This window comes from Aristolochia californica, unplaced genomic scaffold (assembly GCF_029961685.1).
Source record: "Aristolochia californica isolate CCGP_79_NKW_82.1479 unplaced genomic scaffold, dmAriCali1.0.hap1 SCAF_13, whole genome shotgun sequence".
Taxonomy (NCBI): Eukaryota; Viridiplantae; Streptophyta; class Magnoliopsida; order Piperales; family Aristolochiaceae; genus Aristolochia; species Aristolochia californica.
This window is the reverse complement of record NW_027181804.1, coordinates 12229301-12247276: the sequence shown is the minus strand read 5'-3', so window position 1 is coordinate 12247276 and position 17976 is coordinate 12229301.

The following is a 17976-nucleotide window of genomic DNA, read 5'->3' as shown; positions in this document are numbered from 1 at the left end:
TATATTTAGGCACCAAATAAGTATAAAAGTCTAAACATTAAGAGATAAAAATATGACATTTTACATTCGCATCAGTTCCCTCGGAACCCAAGGTGAAGACTCCCTTCGACGAGTCTTAATCTCCTTTTCCTGTCTCAATTTCTCTTCTCCCTCACGCTCCCACTCCGTATTCATCCTCATCGGTCACCATAGGTTGTCCAGAGAGAAGTCAAAAACCAAAACCAGGCTCAAAAATTCCAAAAAACCTCTCCCATTGTAGGGTTACTTGGTCCATGGTCAGAGACCACAACAATTTCTCAGATGCAGACTGAGCCGGATCTCCAGATGGTAGAAAATCTACTTTGGGATTTTGTACGATGGTTGGAGGGAATCTGGTTACATGGAAAAGCAAAAAGTAAAATGTAGTAGCACGGTCGAGTGCAGAAGCAGAATACAGGGCCATGGCACACACACTATCAGTGAACTCATATGGATAAGATCCCTTCTTACTGAATTGGGATTCTACAAAGAAACTCCAATAGATTTGTACTTTGACAATCAAGCAGCTATACACATTACATCAAATCCAGTCTTCCATGAAAGGACAAAGCATGTTGAGGTGGACTGCCATTTTATACGAGAAAAGCTCCAAGCTGGCTTCTTATCTCTAAAGCATATTTCATCACAAAATCAAGTTGCAGACATTCTCACCAAACCGGTCACTCACAAGATTATGTCTACCATATGCAACAAGCTTGGCATTTATGATGTCTTCTCACCCCCAGCTTGAGAGGGAGTGTTACAATGTGGGACCCAGCATGGTGCTCAAGCTGGTGGGACCCCCATGAGGATGTGGGACATCAAGAAGAGTCTAGAGGACATTGGACACCAAGAAGAATCCTCACCCAAAGCAAGCACGAGTTAAGGAATCAAGAAGCACAAGCTTAGTTGAGTTAGAAGACTTGAAGATCAAGTGGGACCCACAAATATCTCACGAGTTGGCACTCTTATCAAGATGCACTAGGAGATCATGAGGGACCCACAAGGATAAGGCTACGAGCTGGTTTATCCTTTATATTCACGTGAATGAAGAAGGACTCCTAGTTCAACTCAAGTTAGTTTTCTACTAGTTTAGTTTTAAAAGACTTATATTAAAGAGTTAGAATTGGAATGTAATTAGGATTGAAAGACAACTTGTATAAGGACCCTACCTCGTCCTCTACTATAAATAGAGGTGTTGTAATTCGGAATTAATAAAGCTACACATCTCATTCTCAAGTTACTCTCTCTCTCTCTCTCCCTTGCATGGCGCAACCTCTCTTTGCTCTTTTATTTTATTTTTCTCTCTACCCGAGAGCTCTTCTTCCCTTTTATCTTTCTTCTTTCTTCTTTCTCTTGCTCGGAATTATGGAAAAGGGATCCTAAATTCAACAAAATATTTTTAGTTAGTTTATGGAAAAAGCTCAACTCTCTCACTAGCAAGCTCTTGAGAGGATTTTGAGGTATTTAAAGAAAATTCCAGGCAAGGGGTTATATATTAAAAACATGGACACCTCAAAATTGACAGATTTACAGATGCAGATCAGGAGAATTCTCCTGATGAAAAAAAATCCACTTTTGGGTCTTGCACAATGGCTGGTGAAAATCTACTGATATGGTGAAGCAAGAAGAGAAATGTTGTAGCAAGGTCAAGTGCAAAAGTGAAATACTGAGTGCCCCACTTGTAGTAAGTGAATGTTGTAGGTCAAATCTCTCCCTTAAAAAAATTGGCTTCTCCATAAAAAAAATCCTATGTAGCTTGTGATAATCAAGCCACTATTCATATTGCTATGATTCTAGTATTTCATGAAAGAACCAAGCATATTGAGATTGACTGGCATTTCTTCAAAGGGAAGCATAGATCTGAAATTATTAGCATGCATTATGTTCCTTCCAAAAGTCAATTTGCGGATATTTTCACCAAAGCCATTGTTGCAGATTCACTTTAGCATTCATGCTTCATGTTGGATGTTTTTTATGTTACAAGTATCCATGTATTTAGTCTTAATTATTCAATTCTTCTTATTAATTACAGCCTAAGGGTAGAGTTTAGTTATGACAATTTTGTAATTACAAATAATAGCAAAGAGAGGAGCTATACCCTAAAGAGGAGCTCAGTTTCTCCACTTTTCTCTCACACAACCTTCACCTAACTCTCCTTCTCCTTATTCTTTTCACCTCTTTCCTCCTTGCTTCTCTTCTCTCACCTTACCAAAGCTTCAATGTGCCCTAGAATTTTACAGGAAGAAAGACTAGTGAAATTAACCATGAGTATATATCAATCTCTAACATTGCCCCTCAAGCTAGTACATAAATATTAAACACACCCAGATTGGAACATAAACTTTGAAGTGGACCAGCATGTTGATCTTTGGACGAAATCTAGTGCATGCTTACAATTCCAACTTGAAGCTTCTCCCAAGAAAAGTTGGAATGGAACTTAATGTGTTTGGTTCATGATTTATGTCCATTCCAGAGGTCTCTCAAACTAAAGTTCAGGGTATTGGTGCTTCTTTTCCATCTCCGTCATTTCATCTTATCTAATGTTCTATTTTTTTCACAATTCCCTTTAAGTCTCATGTATGTTAGTCAAATGACAAAAAATCTTGGTTATTGTGTAACTTTGTTTCCAAGACATTGTGTTTTTTAGGGTATCTAGAGAAGAAAACAAGTGATTGGTGGAGAGGATACACAATGAGGTCATTTTTATCTAAATTGTTATATTCTAGGGCAAGACAAAAGAAGGTGGAGAAGAGAAGAAGGGAAGAAAGGGAAAGAAGAGGAGACTTGGAAAGTGAACTCAAGCCCTTAGGGAGAGGGTTTCTCACACAAACAAAGGGAGATCAATACGTGAACCTCTCCCCCTTAATTTATATTTAGAGATGAGGGTTAGAAACCATGTACAAGTGAAAGAAAAAAGGGACTTAAAAGTCCTACAAAATTACACAGTGTGTCACTTATCTATGTAATTACAAGATATGCCACTAAATATTCTTAAAATAAATAATGAAGTATATTTAGGAGTGGCAACTTCAAACCAACATGCTATTGAATTTCACAATTGACTAGTCCACCTACCTCTATCTATGTTTCAACCTATAGCTCCTCTTTTAAAGGTTGTTAACACGTTATCTTGTGAGTTTTGTGAATTGAGAAAACATCATATAAGTGGTTTTTCTTTTCATTCTGAGAAATTTACTTCCAGGTCCTTTTTGTAGTTCATTCAGATGTGTGGGGGCTAGTACAAGTATCCAATCCTACTCTTTTTCACTATTCTATTGTAGTTGTTGATGATTTTATTCGATTGACTTGGTTGTTTTTTTAATGAAAGATATATTTTAAGTTTTTCTACCTTTGAGTCATTTTATGTGATGGAGGAAACTCAAATTCCCAAAAAAGGTGAAAGTTTTTAGGTCTAACAATTTAAATCTTATTACAAAAAAAAGGTATTATTCACCAAACATCTTGTGCCTATACACCATAACAAAATGGTGTAATTGAAACAAATAATCATCACTTATTGGAAGTTGCTCAAGTCTTACTAGTGTCCATTCAAGTCCCTCAATTTTATTGTCTCTATGTAGTGCCCACAACATGTTATCTCATAAACCACATGCATTCTAGTGTTTGTAGGCCATAAATTTTCATTTTCAATTATTTTTTCTGATTCTAATCCATCTCTGATTCGACCATGAGTGTTAAGGTGTACTTGCTTTGTTCCTAATCTCTCTCTTGGTCGAAATCAATCCAATTTGAAAGGGCTCAAATGAATGTTTCTAGGAGATTATTGAAAGCAAAAAGGTTACGTGTGTTCTCTTATTTCCTTGAATAAAAATTTTATATCCGATGATGGTACTTTCTTTAAAGACCAACTGTTTTACTCTAGTACAAGTAACTCTCCTCCAAGATTTACTTATCATATAGGTATGCATAGGCCTCTTTTGCCACTAGGAAAATCTTTATAGACCCATTGGATGCAACAACAAGATCCCCCCTCTCCACTAGTAGACCAATCATCTGTACAATCAGATGATCCTTCGCCTTCCTCGCCTATCAATTTTGGTCCTCAATATAGCTATTCAAAAGCAGCTCGTACTTGTGTCTAGCAATAAGCTTCTACCTCTCACCCTATTTCAAACTTTGTCTCTACTCATATGCAGTCTTCAAGTTGTTGTTCCTTTCTTGCAGCCTTCTCCTCGTTGTCTATTCTCAAAACTTATGCAGAGGCCCAACAAGATACAACCTAGAAGGAAGCCATGTAAGAAGAGATAGTGGTCATGTATGACAATAACACATGAGAGTTAATATCTCCTCTACATTGTAAGAGGATAGTGGGCTGTCAATGCGTCTTTTACAGTCAAAACAAACTGAATGGCAGCATTGTTTGACTGAAAGAAAGATTTTATGCAAAAGGCTGCACTTAGTGCTCTGGTATTGACTATGAAGAAACTTTCTTTTTGGTGACAAAACTTAATTCAGTATGAGTTCTTATTCCCCTTATTGACAAATTTGCTTGGTCTATTAATCAATTAGATGTCAATAATGTTTTTTTCTTAAAAGTGATCTTCATGAGGAGGTTTCCATGTCACAACTACTTGGATTTGTTGTTGTGGGGGAAAAAGTATGTAATCTGAAAAAGTCTATCTATTGGCTGAAGTAGTCTCCATGTGCTTGATTTGAAAATTTTTGTAGAGTTGTTATTGGTTTTGGTTCCAAAAGGTGTGAAGTGGATCACTCCATATATGTTAAACATACTAACATGGGTTAGATTCTTATGGCATATTTGTAATTGGACTTATATTGCAGTCCTTTATTTACAGATCTTTGGTTAAAGGGTATTTATGTAATAATTTACTTTGAATCAATTTTTAAAGTCAGAGGAGGATCAGGGATTCATTTGAAACCCTAATCCCTCACAAGTCTTTTTCTCTCATTCGAGTCCTCTCTCCCTCACCTCTCCTTCGAGTTCTATTCTCTCCTTCTCTTCTTCCTTTCTCTTCTCACTCTTACTCAAAGGTTTTTAAACATGCATTAATGAAATCCTAAGATTCAACATGGTATCAAAGCAGAGCTCTTAAGATTACAAGCTTTATTTCTGCTCAAGTTATGTGGAAGGTTGCATGGCAGATTTATGGATGTTTTAATGAACTCAGCAAGATAAGATAAGTATTTTTGTATGTTTTCGATATCTGAAGAGAAACATGTTGTTTGACTCCCTTCATGTTGTATATGAATGACTGGCATGGCCCATGCATATTTATGCATAAAAGCTTAAAATTTGTTGCTTCTGCTATTCTTCTTACATAACGTAAGTGCTAGGAAGGTTGGGTACTACAAGAGCAAATTTAGTGCTCATGGTGCACGGCAAGGAGAAATCCTTATTCTCTTCGAATTTGAAGAGAGTACTTGGATAAAAAGCCTCGAATTTTCAAGCTCCCAACAAGGTGGGCCATGCAGGTTTGAGGTATATGTTCAATCGATTGTTTCCCTTAGGTAAAGCTTGGATCTTTTTTAAGCTTCTGATATATTTGGTGTAAGGAACTTGAGCTGAGTGATTTCGTGATCAAAGTCTGTTAAAACATAGCAGCAAGATTGAAACCTTCTGAAAAAAAATTGAATATATGTTACAAATGAAGCTGTTCTTGGCTTCAAATCGAAGCTTCATCATTGTTGATGGATCTCCCGACTTCAGCCACTTGGTGAGTCAATGTTCTTGATTGATCTCCTGAATTCAGGTGGTTGCATTGCGAGAAGATGAGGAGTCATTGCTAAACTTGGGACTCTGGAATATGCAACCCACTGGTTAGTTTCCTCCATTAATTCTCTCTTCCTACTGTTACCTGTCAGGATTTAACTCTTGTTCAATCCTTGTTGGATTAGAACATTTGCTGCAAGTATTTGATTGGACAGAAAGTTTATCCTATTCAAAAAAAAAAAAAAAATTTGCTGCTTACTTTTTGGCTAGAAGAAAGTTTCGTCACGTCTGAGTTGGACTGAAACTCTATCTTCTTCAGCCTGAGTCCTCGGGTGGAATAAGAGTCTGAGTTAATTTTAGGTTACTATCTACTATCAAGGTTTCAGCCAAAGGAGTTTTGGTTGCTGCTGTTCTTGATACCAGCACACTCAAAAAATTCCAAAGTATTAGGAGATCTACTACATGATTTTAAGAGATCGTATCATCTTTACAGCTTGCTGCTCGTTTATTAATCTTGTTGAAGAGGAAGATATTTTGTACAAAAATGACTTAAGGAAGACACTCTTGTCCTTAGTTTGCTGATTCATGTTTGGATGAAAGTATCATGTGGTTCATCTCGAGGAAGCCAAATTAATGTGTAGGCATGGGCCCATCTTCCAACACTCCCCCTCAAGCTGAGGGGTGAGAGAATATCATAAATGCTCAACTTGCTACAAATGGTGAATAGGATCTTCCTGTATAAAATGGCAGTCCGCCATATCTTCCAATACTACCCCTCAAGCTGGTGGTCTCTTTGTTCTTTACCAAGAGACTCAGTTGACATAATATAACAGGGAGTAAAATCACTCCTAGCCATAAGACATTGCTCCATACTCCAGTCAAATGGTCATAATCAAAAATACTTTCCAATCAATTTCATAGGCGAAAAAGTAGCCCTATTGTTGGGCACAAAGTCTACTCACTTTCTCAGGGTAACTAAAATAACACCTCTTGGGTGAATAATAGACTTGACTCAAGTTGGATGTTGGGCACACTCTTATCCTCTATAGGTATTGGGTCTATAGGCATTTCTTAGAAGTGTAATAATAAACTCCTCCATCACGGTGTCCCTCCACATGGCACCAACTATCAAATGGTAGGAGTAAATATGCAAAATAAGGGGGGTAAAAGGTAATCACAGAAAGATAATATTGTGGGGCCACCATGTGCTTTTTTCTTCATCAAAATGATCAATGTTGACAACAGTCAGCAACCAAGAGGTCCTTCAATAATAATGTCTCAATCGGAGACACAATAACAACTATTGAAATGGGCTTAGGCCCAAATAAAACGTACCAAATAGGCAATTATATAGCAACGGATAACCAGTAGGTAGTAAAATTCCTTAACAACAATAAGGACACATAAGATAATTTACAACAAGTCCATCCTTGAATAAGGAAGATATGCACCAAATAATAAGCTGAGGACAATCCAAAGTAATAATATAGGGTAATAACCAAGCTGGAGTCAAGTCGATACAAGATAGAAAATAGTGGCTTTGATAGTGGGTGAGTGAGTCTAGCCGAGTAATAGACTGTCAATAATAAGTTTAACCAAGTGTTGTTTGATAATCAATAAATAAAAAAATCTCCAATGTGCTCATCCTTCATACTTCTCCTTCTATTCTCCCCTACAAGTTGGGAGATAATGTCAATGATCCCACTTTGAAGTCAACAAATATTTTCCAAGCTCAAGTGCTAATCCACCTCTTGCATGATCAAGTAAAAGAAGGCTAGTATCAACAATATCACTAGCTCAAATATTGTAAACCAAGTAACTCAAGCCAAGCCAAATATTTCATTCTATTTCTTGCCTTAATTTTTTAGGCCAGGATACTAAATCAAAGTCTTTGTAATCTTTCAAAATACCAACAAAATCTCACAAAACTTTGTAGCTAGAAAAATATTCTAAATAAGGTAGTTTCCTCTTTCAATTGATGCCAACTTAGCAATCAAAGAAGACACATTTCCTTGACTTTTTTTCTTAAAATCTTTAGGCAAGACAATCTTTGACAAATAAACCAAGGAAAGTTTTTGAAAATAAGATGATCTTCTAAAGATTATTTCCAGAAATTGTTATAAACTTTCCAATGGTAGATCATGAGATACTTTCCTGATATTGTTGATAAATAACAACAACTCAAAATTTTAAGAAAAAAAATCAGCTTAAATCTGGATCTTCGCATGTGAATATCTCCATAAATATAGATCAGATTGACGTGAAATTTTCTCTTTATGAAACTATACTTAGATAAATTTAAAAAATTTTAACTTATCTTCATAAAATATACTTAATTTAAGATAAATAATCTAATATATTTCGGACTTTGTAATCTGGCCGAACTAAGTACTCTTTCTTCTTTGGCCAACATCACCATTGAATTTTCCAAAATTGATATCGCCTTATTTAAAACTCAGAATGAGAACTGATTGAATAGGTAAGATAATATACTTACACATCTTTCTTTTGATATATAATTCTCCTTATAAAGTCTCATTCTTGATGGCATAAAACGGCTAAAAATTGAAGCTTTCTACTACTGCACAGTGTAAAATTATGCCATTATCCTTGCAAAAGGTTTCAAATTATTCTAACATATATTCTTTGGCATTATCGAAGCAAAGTACTTGTAATTTTAAACAAAATTGATTTGAGACCATGGCATAAAATGATTTAAATATGGAATGAATTCAAATCTATCCTTGAGTAAAAACAACCATGTTACTCTAGTAAAATCACCAACAAATGTAATGAAGTGCTTAGTTTGAGAAATATTTGAAATAATCAAGGATCCCCATACATCATAATGGACCTAGGAAAAAGGGACAACACCTGTAGGTTCAGTTCGAGGAGAGTAAGTAGTTCTTTGGTATTTGCTCAATTGACACACCTCGCAATTCAAATGGGAAAGAGACTTTAAAGAAGGAAACAAGTGTTGAAGTGATGACAATGACGGATGCCCTAATATGTTGTGCCTCTGTATGAGAAATAGAAACCACAGTCACTTGAGGCAAATTTAAGTAATAGAGACCCCCCTTTTCATGGCCTCCACCGATCACCAGTTTCATCGCCAGATCCTGAAAAACACAAGTAGAATGGGGAAATGTAATGGAACAATTAAAATTCTTTGTTAATTGGCTTATAGACATGGAGACAAATAATGGAAACTTAGGAAACTTAGGAACAAATAGAATATCATTAAGCTGAAGTGTAGGAGTAGCGAAGGTGGATCCCATCCCACATGCCTTGGTTTGGGATCCATTTGCTATGGTAAAAAATTTATCTAGTAGACATGGAGACAAATAATTTAAAAAGCTTTTATTAGCTTCAAGACGCTCGGATGCCTCATATTCAATTATCCAAGATGAAGAGGAGGAAGTGGCAGAAATCGTACCTAAGACAGTAGTAGGAGTAGAAGTAATGGAGGAAGATGTGGGTACAATCAAAGTTTTCATCTACAATAGTTCAAAGTCATCATCTGAGTTTTCTTTCCTTTTTATGACTCGATTTATTCTTCATTTTTTTCAATATTATTAACCGAGATCTGATTGGCAATAGCCCAATCCGGCTTGTCATGAAGTTTCCAACAAGAATCAACCAAATGATTTAATCCTCCATAGTATGTACATACTTGGTTATCAGTCCTCAAGGTGTTTGAACCAACTCAACCACCTCTTCCTCTACCTCCTCTAGAATTTCTACCACGTCCTCTGTTGGTTGAATTTGTACCCCTATTACCATAGTACATGGCTGAAGATATTATTGAGTACTGTGGAGTTTGGTCCACACCTATGAACAGGATATGGAGGGGATTTTTCCTATTTTTTATTTGCTTTGGCATGTGCTACACTCAAGAGAAAAATTAAGTTTCCCTCTATGATTCATTTTTCATAAGTCTCGGGACTTACAGAAATGGAGGCGCGAACAAAGAAGCCTCTTGGGACTTCGAGATTTTTTGTGTCGTTCCGGTGTTGCTAGTAGAGGTAGTAGAGAGGGATTTTTGAGTCGTTTCGGTGCTGCTGGTAGAGGTAGCAGAGAGAGGTGATTCCGAGTGCTACTGTTCGACACCGTTGCAGGAAGAGAGAGGGCTTGAGAGGCTCTCATCGTTTCCGAAAGAGAGAGAGCTCGAGAGGCTCTCGTCGTTGCGGGAACAGGACGAAGCTTCAGACTCGCAAGACAACGTTGCTTTGAGAGATAGTGGAACTCGTCGTTGTTGTGATAGACAATGTCGTTGCTATGAGAGACAGTGGGACAATGCTGCCGCTATAATTGAGAAATCCCCACTATTGTATTGTGATTCCTCAAAGAAGTAATAAAAATCCTCTGTTACTCCCGTAGACATAGGCAATTTGTCGAACCATGTAAAATCTTTGTGCCATGTGATTACTTCGTTGTCATCGGTTTTTTCATATCAACTGGTATCAAAGCTGGGGTTCGGGTCTGAGGGAAAACGATTACTGGAGACGAAGTGAAGGTATATGGAATCGAGAAGTTCGATGGTACGGACTTTGGATGTTGGAAGATGCAGATAGTGGACTACCTCTATGGGAAGAAACTCCATCTTCCACTGTTGGGGAAGAAACCCAAAAAAATGGAGGTTGATTGGAATCTGTTGGATCGTCAGGTTTTGGGGATTATTCGGCTAACCCTATCGAGATCTGTTGCACACAATGTCAGCAAGGTGAAGACAACTGCGGGTCTCATAGTGGGTTTGTCAGGTATGTACGAAAAGCCTTCAGTGAATAACAAGGTATATTTGATGAAAATGTTATTCAATTTGAAGATAGCAGATGGTACATCTGTTGATCAACATCTGAATGATTTTAATACTATCACAAATCAATTATCGTCTGTTGAAATTGAATTTGATGATGAGATACGTGCATTGATACTATTGGTTTCATTGCCAAATAGTTGGGAAGCCATGAGAATGGCTGTCAGTAATTCTGCCGGTAAATCAAAGTTAAAATATGATGATATTCGTGATTTAATTTTGGCTGAGGAGGTGCGCAGGAGGGATTCAGGCAAGACCTCGTGTTCGAGTTCAGCATTGAATGTTGATTCTCTGGGGAGACCACATGACAAGAACTCAAACAGAGCTAGATCAAAATCAAAGAATAGGGGCAAGAGCAAGTCAAGGCCTAGTCAGCAGGCAACTTGCTGGAATTGTGGCAAAGCTGGCCACATAAAGAAGAACTGTAAAAACCCTAAGAAGACCGAGAATAATAGTGCTAATGTGGTAACTGAAGAAGTACAAGATGCACTATTTCTTACAGTTCATAGTCCAGTTGATGACTGGATACTGGATTCAGGGGCTTCCTTCCATACATCTTACCATCGGGAGATAATGCAAAACTACATTGTAGGTGACTTTGGGAAGGTGTACCTGGTTGATGGAGAGGCTTTGAACATGGTGGGGATGGGAGACATTGACATTGCACTCCCTAATAAGAACAAATGGACCTTACAAAAGGTCAGGCACATTCCTGAGTTGAAGAAGAACCTCATTTCTATTGGGCAGCTTGATGACTATGGCTATTCAGTAGTGTTCTCAGATAGCACCTAGAAGGTCACCAAAGGGGCATTGGTACTAGCTCGGGGTAAGAAAATCGGTACACTCTATTCGACTACTGGTTTGAATAACACTATCGTTATGGACTCTATAGCATCACGAGTTACCAATAGGCGTAGAAATTAATTAATGTGATTTTCAATTTCCATGTAATTGTTTTTGGTTTGGGTTTGTCTTTGGTTTGGGTTGGTTTAGCATTTATTGGTTTGAACCATTGACCCAAGGGGTCTAAAGTGTTTGGGCGTCCTCAACCCTATTTAAGGGGATGGCTAGGGTAATGAGAAAGTAGCAATTGAGTCTACTTTAGCCTAGTGTAAATTAGATAAACAGGTCTAGAGCTCCTTCAAGCTCTCTCCCGTTTTTCCCCAATTCATTTCCGAAATCTCCTTTTCCGAAATTCAATCTTCATCATTCCATCTTTCTATCTCAACGTCAAGCAAGACAATGGAAGGAAGAGAAAAGAGGAGGGTGACAAGATCCATGGCTCGTGAGGATCCTAACAACGTGGTATCAGAGAGGTCCACCCTCGGTGATTCCTCTTCTCAAGAGGACATACATCAAGTACTTTCAGAACTTCAATCAACAATGATCCACTCTTCAAGGTACTGAAATTTCTCACATCCATAATACATTACATACACTGGAATCATCTCACCAAACAGTCATCCGACAACTTGCTACAATTCAATCACCAATGCCACCACCAGCCACCAACTTTCAACCACAACCAGTACATCACCAACAATTCATGCCACCACCAAACCCACCACTGCGCCAACCACCTGTGCCCATGGCTACTCACGCACAAGGACCAACCACGGTTCCAAGGTACTTTAAACTTAACTTTCCTACATATGATGGCTCTAAAGATCCTTTACTTTGGTTCACCAAATGTGAACAATTCTTCTATCATCAACAAATGGTGGAAATGGACAAGATTACATTGGCCGCCTACCACCTGCTCGATGAAGCGCTCATGTGGATCCATCACTACCAAAATGTTCATTCCACTCAGGATTGACTACACTTTAAACATGCTTGTCAGTTGAGGTTTGGACCTCCAGCTAGCAGCAACCCATTGGGGGAATTGATCAACCTTAAACAGACAGGAACCTTAGAAGTGTACCAGAAAATGTTCCAAGAAAGGTTGGCCCGAGCCAGTGAATTTGCTCCTCCTCACCTACATGTTCAGATTTTTAATGCTGGATTGACAGAGGCGGTTAGGTTGGAAGTGGAATTACTTGGTCCGACAGATTTGGACTCAGCAATGAATTATGCCAGGCCTATAGAACACAAACAGAGAGTTCTAAAAGAATCTCTACACCGAAAACCATTTTGGAACAACAGAATACAGGGTACTACATCTGGTCCACGCTTTGGGTCCTCTACCCCTAACCGAGCAGATCAGTCTACCAGTGTGCCTCCCCACACTCTTCCATGTAAATTTTTGACTAAACAGGAAATGGAGGCTAGAAAGGCCAAGGGCCTATGTTTTAATTGTGATGAACAATTCCTTCCAAGACATACCTGTAAACGTTTATTCAGTATTGAACTTTTGGAAGAAGATTCAGAAGAGCTTCCTGAAAATGAATTTGTTGACGAGATACAACAAGAACCAGAGCTCTCCCTCCATGCCATGAATGGCCTGCGTAGTTCTAACACCATGCAGGTAAAAGCCAGGTTACACCACGTCATGCTACTTACTTCAGTTGATTCGGGCTGCACACATAATTTTATCAGTGAACCAACATTGCAACAATTGGGATTGGAAATTCAATAGCAAAGGGGTCTCTCAGTTTCAATGGCCAATGGGGCTAAAATTGCCAATGTGGGGTTATGTGCAAACACCCCTTTCACCATTGAGGGACATTCATTTCAGGCAGACTTACTGGTCATTCCCTTGGCTGGATTTGATTTGGTGCTCGGGGTCAAATGGCTTCAGTTATTAGGCCCTATATTATGGGAGTTTTAGGCTCGGACTATGACATTTACAGCACCACAGAGCCAGATTACATTACAAGGTATTGTGGCACAGGTCCCTAATGCACTTCACACTTTACAGCTTCAAAACAATGGTGAAGGTCAATTAGCTCCTTTACTTACAGCATTTGCGGATTTATTTAATGACCCTACGGGTCTACCACCAGTGCGTCACTGCGATCACCACATTCGTTTAAAGTTGGGAACTGATTCAGTAGTGGTGCGGCCTCATCATTACCCACATATACAGAAAGATGAAATAGAACAACAGTGCATGAATATGCTCGCTCAAGGAGTGATCCAGCCCAGTCGATCTCTTTTTTCCTCACCAGTGTTACTAGTACATAAAAAGGATAAATCATGGAGGTTTTGTGTCGATTATAGGCAACTCAACTTGAAGACAATTAAAGACAAGTTCCCCATTCCAGTCGTGGATGAGTTGTTCGATGAGTTACATGGTGCTACAATTTTTACAAAGTTAGATTTGAAATCGGGCTATCATCAAATAAGAGTTCACCCGACTGATGTGGAGAAGACTGCATTCCACACACATAATGGTCATTTCGAGTTCCTCGTCATGCCCTTCGGTCTCTCCAATGCACCCTCCACCTTTCAGGCCCTCATGAATGAGGTATTTTCATCGCTTTTATGCAACGACGTGTTAGTATTTTTTTATGACATTCTGGTCTACAGAAAAAATTGGGTAGAACATCTCCAGCACCTCCATCAGGTATTTACCATTCTACGCTCTCATCATTTGGTTTTGAATAAATCCAAATGTTCTATGGGTACATCTGAGGTGGCATATTTGGGCCACATCATATTAGCTGTGGGAGTGAAAGTTGACCAGAGCAAGATACAAGCAGTAATAGAATGGTCGATTCCCACCTCCATCATAGCATTAAGGGGATTTTTGGGCCTAGCGGGATATTACAGAAAATTTATCCAATCTTATGGCCAAATAGCAGCACCACTCAACAACCTTCTCAAAAAACATGCCTTCCACTGGTCTTCTACAGCAGATCAGGCCTTTCAGCTGTTAAAGGAGGCCTTAGCCTCAGTGCCAGTACTCCAATTACTAGATTTTGAGGGAGACTTTGTGGTGGAATGTGATACATCCGGGGGAGGTATAGGGGCAGTGTTACAACAATTGGGACACCCCATTGCTTATTTCAGCCGTCAGTTGGGACAACACCACCATAAGTTAGCTGCATATGAGAGGGAATTGATTGGATTAGCCAAGGTTGTCCAACATTGGCGACCTTATCTATAGGGATGACCATTTCTCATTCGTACAGATCATTGCAGCCTCAAGTATCTTCTTGAACAGCGCCTCACCACCTCCCCACAGCAGCATTGACTAACTAAACTCATGGGCTTCGATTTTACGGTTCACTATAAGCCAGGTAGTTCGAATTTGGGGGCTGATGCTTTGTCACGTCGGGATATTTCAGCAACACAAGTTTATGCTATCAGTCACCCACGTTCACTTGTGCTAGATTCTATTCGTGAGGAAGTACATCAATATCCGGAACTCATGTTATTATATCAGGATATTCAACAGGGGACAGCAGCTCCTCATTGGACAATTCAGGATCGTCTTATACTCTACAAAAACAGGATTTTTATGCATCATACGTCCCCACTTCTTCACACCATCCTGTCCTCTATCCATGATAGGACACATGAGGGTAGATAGAAAACATATTTCTGGAACAGTCGGGACTTTTACTGGAAGGGCATGAAGAGCACAATTGCTGATTATGTAGCTACTTGTCAGATTTGTCAACGAAACAAGGCCGAATCTTTAAGTCCTGTCGGCCTACTGCAGCCTCTACAACTACCGTCTCAAATCTGGTCTGACATTTCAATGGACTTCATTGCTGGCCTTCCCATTTCATCAGGTAAATCAGTGATATTCGTCGTCGTTGATCGATTTTCAAAATATAGTCACTTCATTGCTTTGGCACATCAATTTACTGCTGCTCAGGTCGCTCAATTATTTATGGACAACATTGTCCAATTACACGGAATTCCCACATCCATTATCAGTGGCAGGGATTCCATATTTACCAGTATCTTTTGGAAGGAATTATTCAAATTACAGGGCACCCAATTGGCATTTTCGTCTGCATATCATCCACAAACGGACGGACAAACAAAGGTCGTCAATCGCACGATTGAAATGTATCTTCATTGTTTTGTGGGGGACGCACCTAGACGGTGGTGAAATGGCTTTCATGGGTAGAATTTTGCTATAACACATCTTACCACACAGCACTAGGAACTACTCCTTTCAGGGTAGTTTATGGTAGAGATCCACCTCGTCTGTTACCATATGAACCTAGGGCATCCAAAGTCGTCACTTTGGACCAGGCGTTAGCTGAAAGAGACGCTATGCTCACTGAGGTATGTTCTCATCTCCAGGAGGCCCAACACTCTATGAAGCTCTATTATGATAAGAAGCACAGGGAGGTATCATATTTCCCTGAAGATTATGTGTGGTTAAAGCTTCAACATTACCGCCAGCTGTCCCTGACTGCATCCAAGTGCCATAAGCTATCTCCAAAATATTATGCTCCATTTCAGGTGTTGGAAAAAATTGGGCCCGTGGCATACCACTTGCAGCTACCAATGGAAGCAAAGATCCATAATGTATTTCACGTCTCCCAATTGAAGCCATTCCAGGGTGACTCGCCCCTACTGCACACTCCACTGCCGCCACTACATGAGGGCAGAGTTCTTTCTATTCCAGTTCAGGTTTTAAAAGCACACCACATTCAGGGTGATTGGGAAATTCTCATCCAGTGGGTAGATGTCGACCCCAGTGAGACCACATGGGAGCCATTATCAGCATTTCGACTCCTATATCCATCCTTCAAGCTTGAGGACAAGCTCTTTCTCCAGGAGGGGGGTGATGTTATGGACTCTATAGCATCACGAGTTACCAACAGGCGTAGGAATTAATTAATGTGATTTTCAATTTCCATGTAATTATTTTTGGTTTGGGTTGGTTTAGCATTTATTGGTTTGAACCATTGACCCAAGGGGTCTAAAGTGTTTGGGCGTCATCAACCCTATTTATGGGGACGACTAGGGTAATGAGAAAGTAGCAATTGAGTCTACTTTAGCCTAGAGTAAATTAGATAAACAGGTCTAGAGCTCCTTCAAGCTCTCTCCCGTCTTTCCCCAATTCATTTCTGAATTCTCCTTTTCTGAAATTCAATCTTCATCATTCCATCATTCTATCTCAACGTCAGGCAAGACAATGGAACGAAGAGCAGAGAGGAGAGTGACAAGATCCATGGCTCGTGAGGATCCTAACACACTATTGCTACTACCGTTGCAGAAAACACAGCAGATTTGTGTCATTCCAGGCTTGGCCATATGAGTCAGAAAGACATGAAAGAACTTCTGTCCAAAGGCAAGCTACCAGAACTTAAATAAGTTGATCTCAGTATGTGTGAGAGTTGAATTATAGGGAAACAAAAGAAGGTCAGTTTCTTGAAAAGTGGCAGAACACTGAAGAAAGAAAAACTGGACCTTGTGCACACATATGTGTGGGGACCTTCCCCAGTGGCATCCCTTGGAGGTTCTCGTTACTATGTCACGTTCATTGATGATCACATCAGGAAGGTATAGGTTTATTTTTTGAAGCATAAATCTGAAGTATTTAATGTGTTCAAAATTTGGAAGGTCAAGGTTGAGACAAAAACTGAAATTTTTGAGGTCTGATAATGGTGGTGAGTATATTGATGGTGGGTTCAAGGAATATTGTGAAGCTCTAGGTATCAGAATGGAGAAGACCATTTCTGGGACACCACAACAGAATGAAGTTGTTGAACGTATGAACAGAACCATAAATGAGCGTGCTAGAAGCATGAGGTTGTACACTGGATTACCACCTACTTTTTGGGCAGATGTAGTCAGTACTGCAATCTACTTGATAAACAGAGGGACATCAACTCCATTGGATTGTGGGTTGCCTGAGGAGGCCTGGAGCGGGAAAGAGGTCAAATTTTCTCACCTTAAAACTTTTGGTTGTCTTTCTTATGTTCTTGTTGATTTTGATGCTCGTAGTAAACTTGAGGCTAAGTCAAAGAAATTTTATTTCATTGGCTATGGAGATGAGGCATTTGGCTATCGTTTTTGGGATGATCAGGGTCGAAAGATTATAAGAAGCAAGAATGTGATTTTCAATGAGAAGATTGTGTACAAGGACAAGTCTAGTACAGTTACTGAAGCAGCTCCTTAGGAGTCCGAGTTCGTGAGGTTGGAGGACCTACCAGAGGCCACAGTGCAGTGCAGAGATGTGAGTGACGGGGAGAGTCGGTCAGTGCACCCATTCCTATTATTTTGCAATCAATTCCAGAGTCATCCACTCCTGCAGCTGCAGTTCGCAGGTCAGTTAGAACTATTCGGCCTCCACAGCGTTTTTCACCTACTTTGAGTTATATTCTGTTAACAAATGGTGGAGAACCACAGAGTTACGAAGAAACCTTGCAAGATGAAAATTCTAGCAAGTGGGAGCTGGCCATGAAGGATCAGATGGATTACCTATTAGGGAATCAGATATGGGAGTTGATAGAACTTCCACCAGGGAAGAAGGCATTGAACAACAAGTGGGTGTACTGGGTTAAAATTGAGCATGATGGATGTAAGAGGTACA